The sequence below is a fragment of the Protopterus annectens genome, chromosome 11.part0 (assembly GCF_019279795.1).
Source record: "Protopterus annectens isolate FY-2018-M chromosome 11.part0, PAN1.0, whole genome shotgun sequence".
NCBI classification, from domain to species: Eukaryota; Metazoa; Chordata; order Ceratodontiformes; family Protopteridae; genus Protopterus; species Protopterus annectens.
The window spans coordinates 277382374-277396325 of record NC_056745.1 but is presented as its reverse complement, the minus strand read 5'-3'; the positions used below and the strand labels follow the sequence as shown (position 1 = coordinate 277396325).

At 40.4% G+C, this 13952-nt stretch overlaps 1 protein-coding gene across 3 annotated transcripts in view; it reads right to left on the bottom strand.

The window, feature by feature from the left end:
- Positions 1-13952, bottom strand: part of GNPTAB (N-acetylglucosamine-1-phosphate transferase subunits alpha and beta) — a 1418669-nt gene that overhangs the window by 1031767 nt on the left and 372950 nt on the right. The gene's annotated exons all lie outside the window — the stretch shown is intronic.

Sequence of the window (13952 nt, the reverse complement as noted above, 5' to 3'; positions counted from 1 at the left end):
CATTACCAAAATTCTGTAAAGCCAAAGACCAAATGCTCGAGACAAGAACAACGAAACTTACAATACTGAACCATGTCTTTTTTCCCAGAGCAAGTAAACACTTGCCCAAAACTATACTACAACACACCATACAATCTAAAACCACTTGGGTGGGGGGTTACGCCCCCCCACACCCCTAACTAAATATACCAACTCCAGGATAGCACTAGAGTGGGGAAAAGGTCATTATTCCCCACATTGGGCAAGTGTTTACTTGCCCTGGGAAACAAGACACAATTTGGAAATGTAAGTTTTGTTATTCTGGTCTCAAGCATTTGGTCTTCGGATTTACGGAATTTCAGTAATGTAAAGTAGACCCCTTAACCTAGCCTGCAACATTAGCAGGACATGCTGGGGAGACAGATAGGTCCCCCAGAGATTGCCATTCCTCTGACACAAACTCCCAAGTCACATAAAACAGAGCTCCTCAATGACCCTATTTATGCATAGCTTAGACAACTGGATGGAAGACAGTAAATTTACCCTGGGAGTGCCACCTATGTCCCTCTTGGATAAGAACAGTCAGTGCTGATCACAGGCTTGCACTGCAAATATAGACCATACAACTTGCTCAATAAGGGAACAAGGGTATATAACACAGTTAGGCTTATAAAGGCCCCAGGGCCATCAGAATAGTAACCTCCTATAAACCTATGAGTAGTGGAAGAATTTGCATTTCCTGATATAATAATAACGTTAATTAGAAGGATACATGAGGGATCAGAGCCAAAATCAATCAAAGTGGGAGGGTTCTTCTCTGATAAGCTGTGGCTGAACACAGGAACCATGTTTACTCTTGTTGAATGCTTTTCTCTGCATTAAGACCCACAAATAATTGCAGTGTTTACTTACATTCTGCTTCCCTCTTTCCTCTCTGTTATTTGCATTACATTTAGAATCACTGGCAAAGAAAATAAGGAACCCAAAAATTCAAGAATATAATTGCTATGGTGTTCAAGAAAAAAATGTATTTGTAGATGATATTATTTTGTACCTGATGGAACCAGAACAGGACATCTCAGTACTGTGGAATATTCTGAGACCGTTCTGAGTTTTAATGAAAATATAACAAAGGTAATAGCTGTAAATTATGGCCCACACATGAACTGACCCAGCAATATCCATATTTATGGGGACATGATAAAATGAAGTACTTAGGAGTATGAATTAAAAAAGATTCTGTTGTGGCAGTTAAGGTTATGTGGGAAGAGACTAAACAAAAGATAATACAAAAACTGAGAAACTGGAAACTATGTTATATGAATAGCAAGATACAAGCAGTTAAAATGTTTTTTTCCCCCCTTTAATTTTATACACAGGTCAGGCATATTTTTTTATCAACCATAGGAGAAATTGTGGATAGCAATTGATAAAGAGCTGAAGGATTTTATCTGGCAGGGGAAGATGGCAAGAGTCAAGTGGGATAAGCTGAAACTAGCAAATGAACAGGACGGTTTGGGATTACCCTATTTGAAGGGGTATTTCAGAGCTACACAGTTAAAGGTTCTATACATAGCACAAGCAGAAACCTATTATTCCAAGTGGAAAGGGATTATGATAAAATGGGGGAAAGGTCAAGAAACAAGGAAAGACTGGAATATGGATGCAGATCCTTAAGGAGAACAACAATAACCATGCAGAATATTATATTCATAAAGTAGCAGAAAGTATTCTAAGAACTAAGCCAACACGGGAATGGAGAAAGGAGATTCTGGCAATAGGGATGATGACAATTAGGGAGCAAATACTTAGAGAGGGAAAGGTAATAGAATGGGAAGAGGTCAAGATTTTATTTGGACTGCAGGACAGAGATTGCCTTCCCTACAAAGGATTGATATCAGAGTATAGGCAACAAGAAAGAAATAAAGGGATCCTAAGTGAAAGAACAGCACCGATAGAGTTTTATGTAGAATTTAGAACAGAAGCTGCTTTTTAAAAAGGAATAATTAAAAAAGCATACAAAATATTGTATGATAACTGTAAGAATCAATCAGAGGAGTGTAGAAAGGACTGGGAAGAGAGACTGCATAAGCAATTCACAAACAATGGGATATATATATATATATATATATATATATATATATATATATATATATATATATATATATATGTATGTATGTCTCCCAGATATTTATTTTATTTATTTATTTTCAGTTTGATTGCCGGGGAAGTCCACTGGGCCAAGAAGTGCCCATTTTCAGTGGAGGCCCAGGGAGAAAAGCTCAATGAACAGTATAATACAATATAGGTTACAAAATGCAAATAAAGGTTGCAAAGTGAAATACCATATAGTATAGGTTGCAAAATAGAAAATAACGGTTACAAAGTGAAATACAAGAGTAGGGTTCTGATTCTGTATCTATCTAGATATGCAACTAGAAGATATGGGATCTTTGCTTGAAAGTGTTTACACGGGCAATTTTATACTCCAAGTGGACGCCAAAGAATGTTTCCTCAGGTAGACAGCAAATGTTGGAGGTGTGATGGGGAAGAAATAGAACTGACAACATATTTTCTGGGAGTGTAATAAGTTGGTAGACTAAAGATTCCCTGCAGACTGCTCTGTCAGTGATACTAGGTGAGCAAATTGGTGTTAACTAAGGAATTTTTTTTTAAGCTATGATACAGAATCAGAACTGCCTAGATATAGTAAGGCCTAATTATGGTGGGTGACAAAAAAGCAATTACTAGAAAGTGGAAATCAAAGTCTAAACTAACTTCACTTAAAGTAGTGAATATAGTAACAGAGACAACACAACTGGAATTTGGATCTTTAGAAAAGGGTAGGCGCAAACTATATAGGAAGCTTAAATGTAAACCCATATGTCACAAGATGGGTTGCAAACTGGCTAAAGGACAGAACCCACAGGGTTAGAGTTGCTGGCGCCATGTCAGACTCCAAGCCGGTCACAAGTGGTGTCCCACAGGGCTCAGTCCTTGGCCCCCTGTTGTTCAGCATCTACTTCTCAGAAGTACAGGCAAACATAGGAGGACTATGGCTGACAAAGTTTGCAGATGACTGCAAACTGGGCGCCATAGTGGAAAGTACATCGGACACAGATATCCTTCAGAGGGGTCTCACGGAAACTGAAAACTGGTGCCAGAGCCATGGCCTGAAGTTAAATGCCAAAAATGTATAGTCATACCCTTCGGGAAAAACAAGGTAACCCCAAGCTACCATATAGGTGGCAATCCATTAAGCACAGAAGAGGTTATCAGGGACCTGGGGACCCAGGTTGACAGTGGCCTTTCTTTTGACACTCACATTGCTAAAGTGGTTAGAAAGACCTTCTACATTGCCCACCTGATCATGAAGGAATTCACATCCAGATCAAGTGAGGTCATTGTTCCCCTGTACTCTTCACTTATCAGACCAATGATCGAGTACAATGCCCCATTCGGGATGTATCTCACCCGACACCTGCAGCAATTGGAGAGACCCCAAAGTTCCTCACCAAAAGGATAAAGGGACTCCAAAATCTGTCATATGCTGCCAGACTGAAGAAACTCCAGCTCTATTCAGTCGCATACCGCCTGCTCAGAGGTGATCTGTGCCTGACATACAAGGCCATGTCCAACCCGGAATTAATGGACATGCTCCACCTCAAAAAATCCAAATCTACCAGATCCACTAGAGCAAGCGACTTAAACCTTAGCACGGATATAAATAGGACATGCTGGAGGGATAGATTTGTCACCCAGAGACTCCCTATACTGTGGAATAAAATCCCGGTCCATGTGAGGCAGAGCACCTCGCTGGCTCTGTTCAAGAGAAATCTTGACCGGTGGATGGGAGATCGTAGGTTTACCCCGGGAATCATCTCTGTGTCACTGCTGGACAGAGGCACAACAAACTAATGGGCACAGTATTTTTTAACATAAGGGGTGGCGTAAGCCACAAAACTTTGGGCTAGGCTTATAAATGCCTTAGGGCAGATAGCCTAGTATAAACCTATGAAACCTATGAACCTATAAAAAAATGGAAATTGTGGGAATGATACATGCAGAAAAAATCTTTTGGAGGAGGAATGAGGTTTAAGATAAGACAGGAATTAAATAATTTATGTAATGTTGTCTAGACTATAAGATGCATAACAATATGTCATGTATAATGTTTGTAAATGTGAACGTGTTAATATGGTTTGATTACTTTTATATAATTCAATAAAGATGCTAAAAAAAAGAAAAGAAAAAAATGCCAATATCCAATTAACAAAATCTGATTTGTGTTGTTTTGTCCATATGTTCAAGCTCTCACAATGCACAGCCTAGTTATCAAACAGCTACCACCACAAAGGAACACAAACTTTTGTGATGCACTAAACCTCACACTACCTACAGCAGCAACTTTAATATTAACATTGTTACAACTGCCTAGCAAGTTCATCATAAAGGATTAAGGCTGCATATCACTGATGAGCTTCACTGTGTAATCCAGGGTTTGACTCTCAGTCTCAATTTAAATAGTGTGCAACTGAGAGAGCAACTTAACCAAACACTGTTCCCTTCTCACCCCAAAAAGAGGCACTTTTGCCTAGTGGGCTTAAGTAAACAGATCAAACAGAAAGTCATATGCAGGCGCAGAGGACAAAATCCATGACAGTTTCAAACTGAATGGATGCAAATGCACTGCAATTCAAATTACATTCACTCAGTGCAGGTCTTAAGGACAGGCAAACTAAATGGTCATCTAGGCTGCTATTCTGCTGTGAAGCTTTGTTATTTAATTTTTAAGATTAGGCTCCAAGTTGGGAGAAATCAGTATTCATGAGTCAGGGACTGTGCATTTAATTTGTGCACCAATAGTTTTACTAATAGTATGACTAAGATTTGCATGTCTGTCTATTAACAGAATTTCATGCTTTGTGCTTCCACAGAGCTCTGTTAAATCAGTTGTGGTCTGCATTCACCCAACAAGCAAAGTACAAAGCCCCTCTCAATTAAATGCAAACACAGTAAGTGCTTGCATGCAAATTAGAATTGCAATTTAGACTTTAAAAACTCCCCCATGCCACAAATAGTTATAAATAATCCTTCTTAAAGTACAATTATAACCTAAAAAAAGCACTTGGTAATATCCAAACAACAGTGCTGCTATATTATCAATTAATTTCAGGCATCATCCATGTGCAAAAAGCAAGGATAACAGATCCATACAACTCAAATATCCTGTGAAGAACACAGAAGACAAATGTGGAAAATATTAGAAAAGGCTGAGAGGCAATAACAATGAGAATCATGCCATAATACTAAACATTAAAACACTGCACAACTAAGAGCAAGAACTCAAATTAATCACTCACAGGATGCAAAGGAGCAAGTAGACAGTAACCTCGTTTCTATAAATGACAACCTACCATTTTCCAATCTCACAACCTATGCTTGAGTTTCCAGGGGTGACTACTCTGTAACAAATTCAATGGATTCCCAGTGATGTTTATGTTTGTGAACTAAAAAGCACTGTTACAGAATACTATGTTTCCAGTGGTAAGATTTTTTGGATATAAAATGGGAGGCATACACTGTTATTCTAAATGGAGTTACATATGTGGTGATGTAATGTCCCAAACAGCAACTCCACACCCAGTTCCAAAACTAGGGTCCTAGGTCTCCAGGACTCCTAAAGCCATATAGGGAAGGAAAAAAAAAAAGGAGCCATTCTGGAGCCCTGTGTCTGATTCCAAGACATGAACTGGATACACAATATCAGCTGACTTAGCAATTTTAATTTTAAATGCCAGCGTAAAGCATCCAAGTAAGGGTGCAGCCTATTCAAATTCATAGGCACTCTGAGTTGAGGCAGTTCTCCATCGAACTGCTGGTACTGGTAGAAAGACATGGAGCCTACATTACCAGTGCTGGCATATAGATGGAACTGCACTGCAGGCTATACATGGGCTGAGAGAGGTACCTGATGCTCACACACCTACAAGCTAAATAATCCGTCTTACCTGTCCTCTTCACGCAGGGGGGACATCTCCAAACTTCCTTTAACATGTATGAAGTGTGCTTTTGTAGCACAGCCCCACAGCATGCTACCACTTTATCTGTGGCAGTAACAATGGATATATGCCAGATATTTCCCTATCACACATGTTGAGTTATGACTGATATGCAGGAGGTACTGTGGTGATGGCCAGCTTTAGGGACCATCAGCACTGCCTCTAAGTCAGCACTGTACTGAATAAATACCTAGAGCACTACCACTGATATACAAGGGATGGCCAACAGTAGAGGACTTTGGTGGCTGTGCAGTGCATTCACCAATATTTAACTTAAACCAGGGACAGGTATTTGGATTAATGTACAAGGAATCTTAATGAAGCTCATTAACTGTTCCTGGTGTAGCATGTACTCGGTGACCTTATTATACTGGCATTGATTGTGCAGGTGTAAGGTATACTTCACTTCTTGGCATTATGATCATACCAAAAAAGCAGAGCTGAGATTTATAAGTGGAGTAACACTGTAAGATGGAAGGGACTCTCCATAATGTTACCTCAAACGTTCTGGAATCAGATTGATTATGTACTGTATAATTAAAAGAATAAACACATATAAATACAACATTATTTTAAAACAACTTTCAACCATAAAATTAGAGAATTCACTGAGAAATGATGTACTCAGAAATCAAAAGACATACACAGAGAGAACCAGACACTGCAATACTTACTTACAATGGCTCATGTCATTGTTGTCATAGGCATTTATATTTTCAAGTTGTAGTAACAGGACAAATGGATTACGGAAAAAAGGAAGTCTTGACAAATGTGCCAACTACTGGGAAACTGATAAAGGCAGAACCCGCAAGTTCCTTCATTTGTGATATTTTGGTGGGCCTACTCTTCCTGCAGGCACACTTTTCATAGCAACAATGAAAAACAAATACTTTTCAGCATACTATATGTTGATTCATACAGCTGTAAATCTTTCTCTCAACAGCAATGGCACTGTTATGTAGCCAGTGCTGTATAGCATCTATACAGGTGTCACGTTATACAAGTTAAGTGGAACAAAAGTGGGTCTTCTAGCTGGAACATTAGGTAATAAAGATGGACTGCACTTATTTCAGTGTGCATTGCCTCTAGGTGTATCCATGTGTTCTTGGGGAAGCAAATATTTTTTGGCAGTATATGCCCAAGATGAACATGCCAATAAGAGCATCTGTAGTCAGGCAAAGTCAGTTGGGTGCTTTGTTGGATACATTTTGAAAGTCCATGTCTGGACTTTATTTTATTGCAAAATGTCAGAAGAACTATTTTAAAGTGCTCATGTTCACACTGATAAAATACTATATGGCAGAATGACTAAAATAATTACCATAAAGCTACTAGTGTAAAATCTTTTTATTACAGATGGGAATGGAGTGAAACTGTCATGGGCTCTGAGCAGAGTGGTGGCCAAGGGCTCTCTACAAAGTTATCTCCAAAGAGAAACCTGCTACCTTCATGCTGAATATATATGCACAATACCCACGTGCAAACATCTGCTGCCTAATATGTCTGAAATACGTGAAGCCCCCAGAGAAGGGCAGTCTCAGAGAGACATTTATTTCTACATGTCCTATTTATGTTGCAGATGAGGTTTAGGTCCCTAGATTAGGAAATTTTGATGCTATCTGTTTTGTGGATGTGCAGCAGGTCTGTCAAAGAGAGAAAGCAGATGATGCTTTGTAGGCCACAAATAGTTTGCCTCTTGGCAATCTGTAGGAAACAGACTACAGAGATGGGGCTTTGAGGTGGTCCAGGTAGGACATGTTGTTTAGGCCATGTATTCTTTTTGTGAGTAACCTCTATGGATGCTCTAGTTGTTGCATACATTTGGTCAGGTACAAACCAAAGTTGGCATAGTACTCAACGATTCATCTTATAAAGGGCTGATTACAGCAGAACAATGATATCCTTGGACCTAAATGCCACACAGTTGCTTACATGTTGTGCAATACAAAATGAATTCCTTACTACCCAAGACACTTTGATTAAAGGCCAGGTTACTTTCTATACGCATTCCCAAATCCCTGACTACTGGAGTCCACTCTCTGGGTTTGTATTATCAATGTTGTAGTTTCCAGGGGTAGCCATCTTCTCAATGGATTCTATTATGAACTTCTTGTCAAGGAGTTTTAGACCATGGCTTTAGCTCCAATTACTAGTCTGTGTCAGGTCACCTTGTAGGGATTGGTGTCATTGGGGGAAATCTAGGACTACTCCTATTTTGACATCTTCTGCAAACTTGGTCAGCCAGATGCCCTTGATGTTGGCTGTGACTTCATAAAAGTAGGTATCAAAAAGGAGCAGTGCCAGTACGGAGCCTTTAAGGGACTCCACCAATGACTGGCCACTTTGTGGAGGTAGACTCCCCTATTCTAACTTTGTGGGTCCTATCTGCGAGCCAAATGGCTATCCAGCAGGTGACATAGTGGTTTATACCTAACTTTGTGGGTTTCTCTACAATGCCCAAGTGAGTACTGTGTCAAAATGCTTTGGCCAGGTCAAGACAGGCAATATGCACCATCTTTTCCTCATGTATTGCTTTGTTGACCTTCTCAGAGAAATCCACCAGGTTGAGTGGGCATGACCCACCTTTGACAAAGCCAAACTATGTCGGATCTAGTGTCTAAAGGTTTCCTGTGTCATTATCACTTCCATGATAACTCTTTCCATGGCTTTGCTGTAGTTACTTGGGTCCACTGATGGCCAGGCCCTTGTACAGAGGGATGAGAGATACAGTCTTCCATTTGCTTGGCATGAAGCTTGTCTGAAGGCTGTGGTTAAACAGTAATTCTAGTGGTCCCGATAGGTCATGTTTCATGCTATTAAGCAGGCATCCTGAGATATTATTAGGGTCCATCAATGCAGTGTTCTTGGCCTTGGAGAGTGTGCATTGAGGACCTGTTCCCTAGTGACAGCTGACAGAGTTATGGCTGACGGCATTTCCTAAGAAGTGTCTGGGGGTGGAGGGGAAGATGGGGCTAAAGCTGGAGCTAAATTTATTAACCAGAAAATTTGCTTTATCTTCTGGCTCAGTATAGGAAACTCCATTTACCATTAGTTTAGCACATTGCTGTTTCCTGACTTTGAGGTTATGGACATAACTGAAGATTGTCTTGTGGTTGTCCTTGGCCTGGGAAGCTATTTTTTCCTCAAATGTGGCTTTGATAGATTTGATTAGCTCCCTGAGTTGCTTGTTTAGACTGAAGAGGGAGTCTTTACTTTGATCAGTATATGTATTCCTGTTTTTTGCCACATTTACTTCCTTTTGTTATACAACCTACTGAAGTTGGTGTTTCACCAAGGTGGCTTGTTTTTTTGAGTTTGTCCTGTGCTTATTCTGAATATGTACAGCACTATACAGGCATTAATACAAGTGCACATGGTTTCCGTGAACAACTCCAAATAAGCAGCAGTGTTCTCAAGGGTTGGGGGGAAGGGCTTGAAATTTTTCATGGTGACATTTAATAGTAGGAAGTTTGTCTTAGAATAAATCCTAAAGTTTCAGGGTTAGCTGGGATCCTAGGTCTTTTTATTTCAAAGGAGACAGCTTTATGGTCTTAACCTGACCAGTAATGTACTCCCATCTTTGTGAGGACCAGATCAAGGATGTTAGCACTCTAGTGGGGACAGACTAGCTAACTGAGGGTGTTTGTATTTTCAAAGTCCAGGAATCTCTGTCCCTGCATGTTTGGGGTCATGTACAATTTTCAAATTATAGCAGGGTAGTTAAAGTTGCCTATGAATATAGTGTTGGACTGAGTGGGGAGTGTCCCTAGTACATTTCAGAATTTATAATGAGTTTCCTGAGTCATACAGGGGGACCTATAACTTTCAAGGATATGGTATTGGACTTTTCTCTACTACAATTTGGAAGTGGACAAGGTCAAGGGTGTCAATTCTTGCCCAGCCTTGAGATATATTAATTTTTTTATGTAAATAGAGACACTTCCACATTTTGTCTCTTCTTGTGCAATAGCTGGTCTAAATGTGTGGAAGGTATTATAGCTCCAAACTGCTCAGGTACTCTCCACAGCTTTAAACCATGTCTCAGTAACTGTACAGATGTCTACATTCTCCAGTGTGAGGAGAGCTTGCAGGGAGTAGAACTTCTTGTTTAGTTTCCTAGCATTGAGCAGTAACAACATTAGATGTTCTTAGGTTGGTTTTATGTCGGGAAGTTTATCAGGTTGGCAATGCCTCAAAAAGGGCACTGTGGGAGTGGTATTTTCCCTTTAATCTCAACTTTTGCAGTCTTGATTTTCCCCATTAACTGTAATGACAACCGTCTTATCTGTATTCAGTTTCAAACATAGCGTCTTCAGTTTTGCATTCCATTCCTCTGTTATTTGCTGAAGTTCTTGTTCAGAATCTGCTTGTAACTCTGCATTGTCTGCATACAGCAGCTTTGTTGATCTGTTTCCTCCAACCTGTTTGCTAATTTAGTCCATCCATAGTACAACCAACAGTGGGCTCAGAGCCGAACCATGATGCACACCACTGACCAACTGAGAACCCCTCTGAGAGTCCTACGACTGTTCATACTTATGTCACTGTGTCCTTGTACATAACCTGCACTAATTCTAACGGTACTTCCAGGACTTCAAACCACTGCAGGACTACCCAAATCAGCTTTCTTCGAACCTTGACATTTACTTTCTACAAGAGTTGCAATGCCCAGTTGGACTCTTTCTTTATCTCTATCTCAACTGTCACACAACAATCATTTGATCAGTTGTATTACACTGTCATCTGAATATGAAATGCTTATTTCTCCATCCTACTTTCTACTATTCTGCATACTTATTTACCAGTCACATCTCCAGCAATTTCATGCAAGTGCTTTTGTACACTGGCACTAGAATGCTTATCCTCCAGTCATCTGGGATAAACCTTTCTCCCCATACTGCTACGAATACTTTCTGGAGCCATTTTTCCTCCTAACTCAACAATCTTACTCGTATCTGCTTTTATCTCATCTAAGCCCACTAGTTTTCCTGACTACATTTTCCTTATCGCTGTTCTTACTTCCTCTGTTGTGCCCTCCTCCTCCTCTTTCATTGTAGGCTGTGCCTGGGCAGTACAGCTTCTGTGGGGATTTCTTCATTCAAAAGCTGCTAAAAGCACTGCTTTCATCTGTGTTTAATGTCCTGCAACTGACTTATAAGCACCTTGTTGTTGGCCTCCATTAAGAACAGTGTCTGATAACCATCTTTATCTTTCTGCCTTTGGTTTGTGCCATCTGCTGAGTCCCTTTTCAGAAGCTGATAGAGTGCCTCTGATGCCTTGTTCTTTCCTTCTGTGACTGTTCTCTAAGCCTCTTTGTTAACCAACCAGTACTCCTCCTAAGTTTGGTCTTTTTATCTCTCACTTTTTCCTGCACTCCATCTTTCTTCAGATAACCTCCTGGACTTCTGCATTCCACCACCAGTTTTCATTTTGTACCTTACTTCCATACCTAACTCAACCACATATCTGTTCTATGCTCTCAGACATGTTGTTTTGAGATGATGTCATTCTTCAAGTTCACCTATTTCCTCTTCTTCCTGAGAAGCTAGAGTCATGAGCATTTATTTGAACACATGTCAATTTCCAGATCTTCAGTCTAGTTCAGTTGACCTTAGAGCCTTCTCTGTTCACTGCTTTTAACTGATTATGGCCACCAGTGGTTTATGCTGTGGGCTGACTATTTCACTAAGGATGACTTTGCAGTCACTTATTCAACCCCAATGAACAGTCCTTGCTAGACGGAAGTGTACCTAAGCTGTATGTTGGCCACTCCTGTATCCAGTCTTGTGCTCACTCTCTTGTTGAAGCAAGTGTTCACCACCATCAAACCATCTCTGCCAGATAGTAGTCTAGAATGGTCTATCCTTTATTCCTGTTGCCCCACCCATGTGGAACCAGGCAGTCCTTATATCATGTTCTGTCTGTCTAGATACGAACATTCAGGTCCCCCATTATCTGCATCAATTAATGTTCTGTTTTATCTAGTAGATACTGTAACCACTACCTTGTGTAATCACAACCCTACTGTGGGACAGAGGCAAAGATTATGCCCCCACAACCCTGCTGTGGGGCATACATTTTTGCCTCTGCCCCTGTGGAGCACAGTCTTCACAATCTTTGCTTCTTTCCCACAACCCTGCTGTGGGGCACAGGCAAAGATTATTAAGAATGTCCTATCCTTACATTGGAGACTGATTACCATGAGACTAATCACTAATTCTAATGATATCCCTCAATGTCTTCATAAGACACTCCCTCGCTACAGTTCACACACCATTTCCAGTCTGTTCTTTTCCCTGAGTAGTACACTCTGGATCCCATGCCAAATGACTTTGCTTCACTGCCCTTCTACATTGTCACCTGGTTACACAACATGTCCAGTCTCCTCTTTAAACACCATGTCATCCACTTCTAAGCTGTGTTCCATCAGTGAACATATAGAGTGTAGCAATCCCTAGTTCATATCTGGTTTTACGTCCAGCTTTCGCTAAACACAGCTATCACAGGAAACCTAAGATGGGCAACTGGACACCTGCTGACAAGTATCTTACTGACCTAGAGCTGCTGAGCTTTACGGCTGGCAAACACTGACTAATAGTGGCACGCAGACCCCTTTCACCATTAGCACAGGTCCCTGACAGAGCCCTCAACCCCTTAATCAACAGCAAATACTGATGCCCATTTTTGGTGACATTAGTCAATGTAACCAAATCACCTAGAGCCAGTTTTTTTACACCAATCAAGTGGCTAGCCCTCACACGGCATGTGGTCTTTCATAAGTGTTCTCCAACTGGAGGACATTTTGCACCACAGTTGATGCCTAATGCAGGTAAGTCTTTACAATTCTTTCCTTGACAGGCATCACCTAGAGTCTATGGTGCTGCCTGTGATTCCATTCAATTTTTGGGCAAGTTTGACCAGAAAACATCCAGCATGTTTTTGGCAGATGTGAGGAACCTCAAAGAGACACTGGAAGAACATACAGCCCTGTACCGTGTGCATAGGAGGTGAAGTCCATAACCAATAGGCTAAATGATGCCAGGTTGTACCTTGCGCATGGCAGACAAAGACCTTAAACCATCATTCCAAATTATGTCTTTTCTGGAACATAAATGTCAATACCAAGGGACTATGGATAACCAAGTTTGCCAATGATTGCAAACTGGGGGTGATTATTAAATCTAAATCTGATGCTCAAATTATTTACCAAGGGCAGGACCAAACAAAGGATTGGTGTATTAAATCATTACATACCCTCAACAGCAAGAAATGCAGACGGTTTTCCTTTGGTAAATCTAGCATCACTATTGCTTGCTATACAGACAACATGTCACTAAAATTTGATACAGTCATTAAGGACTTGGGTACATATACTGATAACAGACACTCCTTTGACCACCATATCTCTGTGGTGGTTAGAAAACCCTTCTATCTTGCACAACTTATCCTTTGTTGCATCTCATTAAGGTCACACTTTATAGTCAATGATAGGCTTAATAAGTGATAATGTACCCTTTTGTCAATTACCTCGCCAAGCACCTAAACTAGCTTGATAGACCTCAATGTTTCCTCACCAAAAGATCTCCAGTCTTGGCACCCTTTGATACTCCAGCAGAATAAAAATCCAGTCCTCTACTCAGTGTCATACAAATTTCTGTGGAGTAAACTCTGCTTAGCCTTCCAATGCATGATCCAACACTCAAATTCCTTCATCTAAAAAGAACTAGTGGTAAAGCAAACACCAGCTCAAGAGACCTACTACTACATCAACACCACTAAATGGTATGGCAGATACCTAAATTCAATGTAAACCTTATTTCTGGAATAGGCTACCCTTACAAAAAGAGAAATTCCACAACAACCTAAAACAGTCTAAACTGGATGGAAGAGAACAAATGTTCACTTGGGATA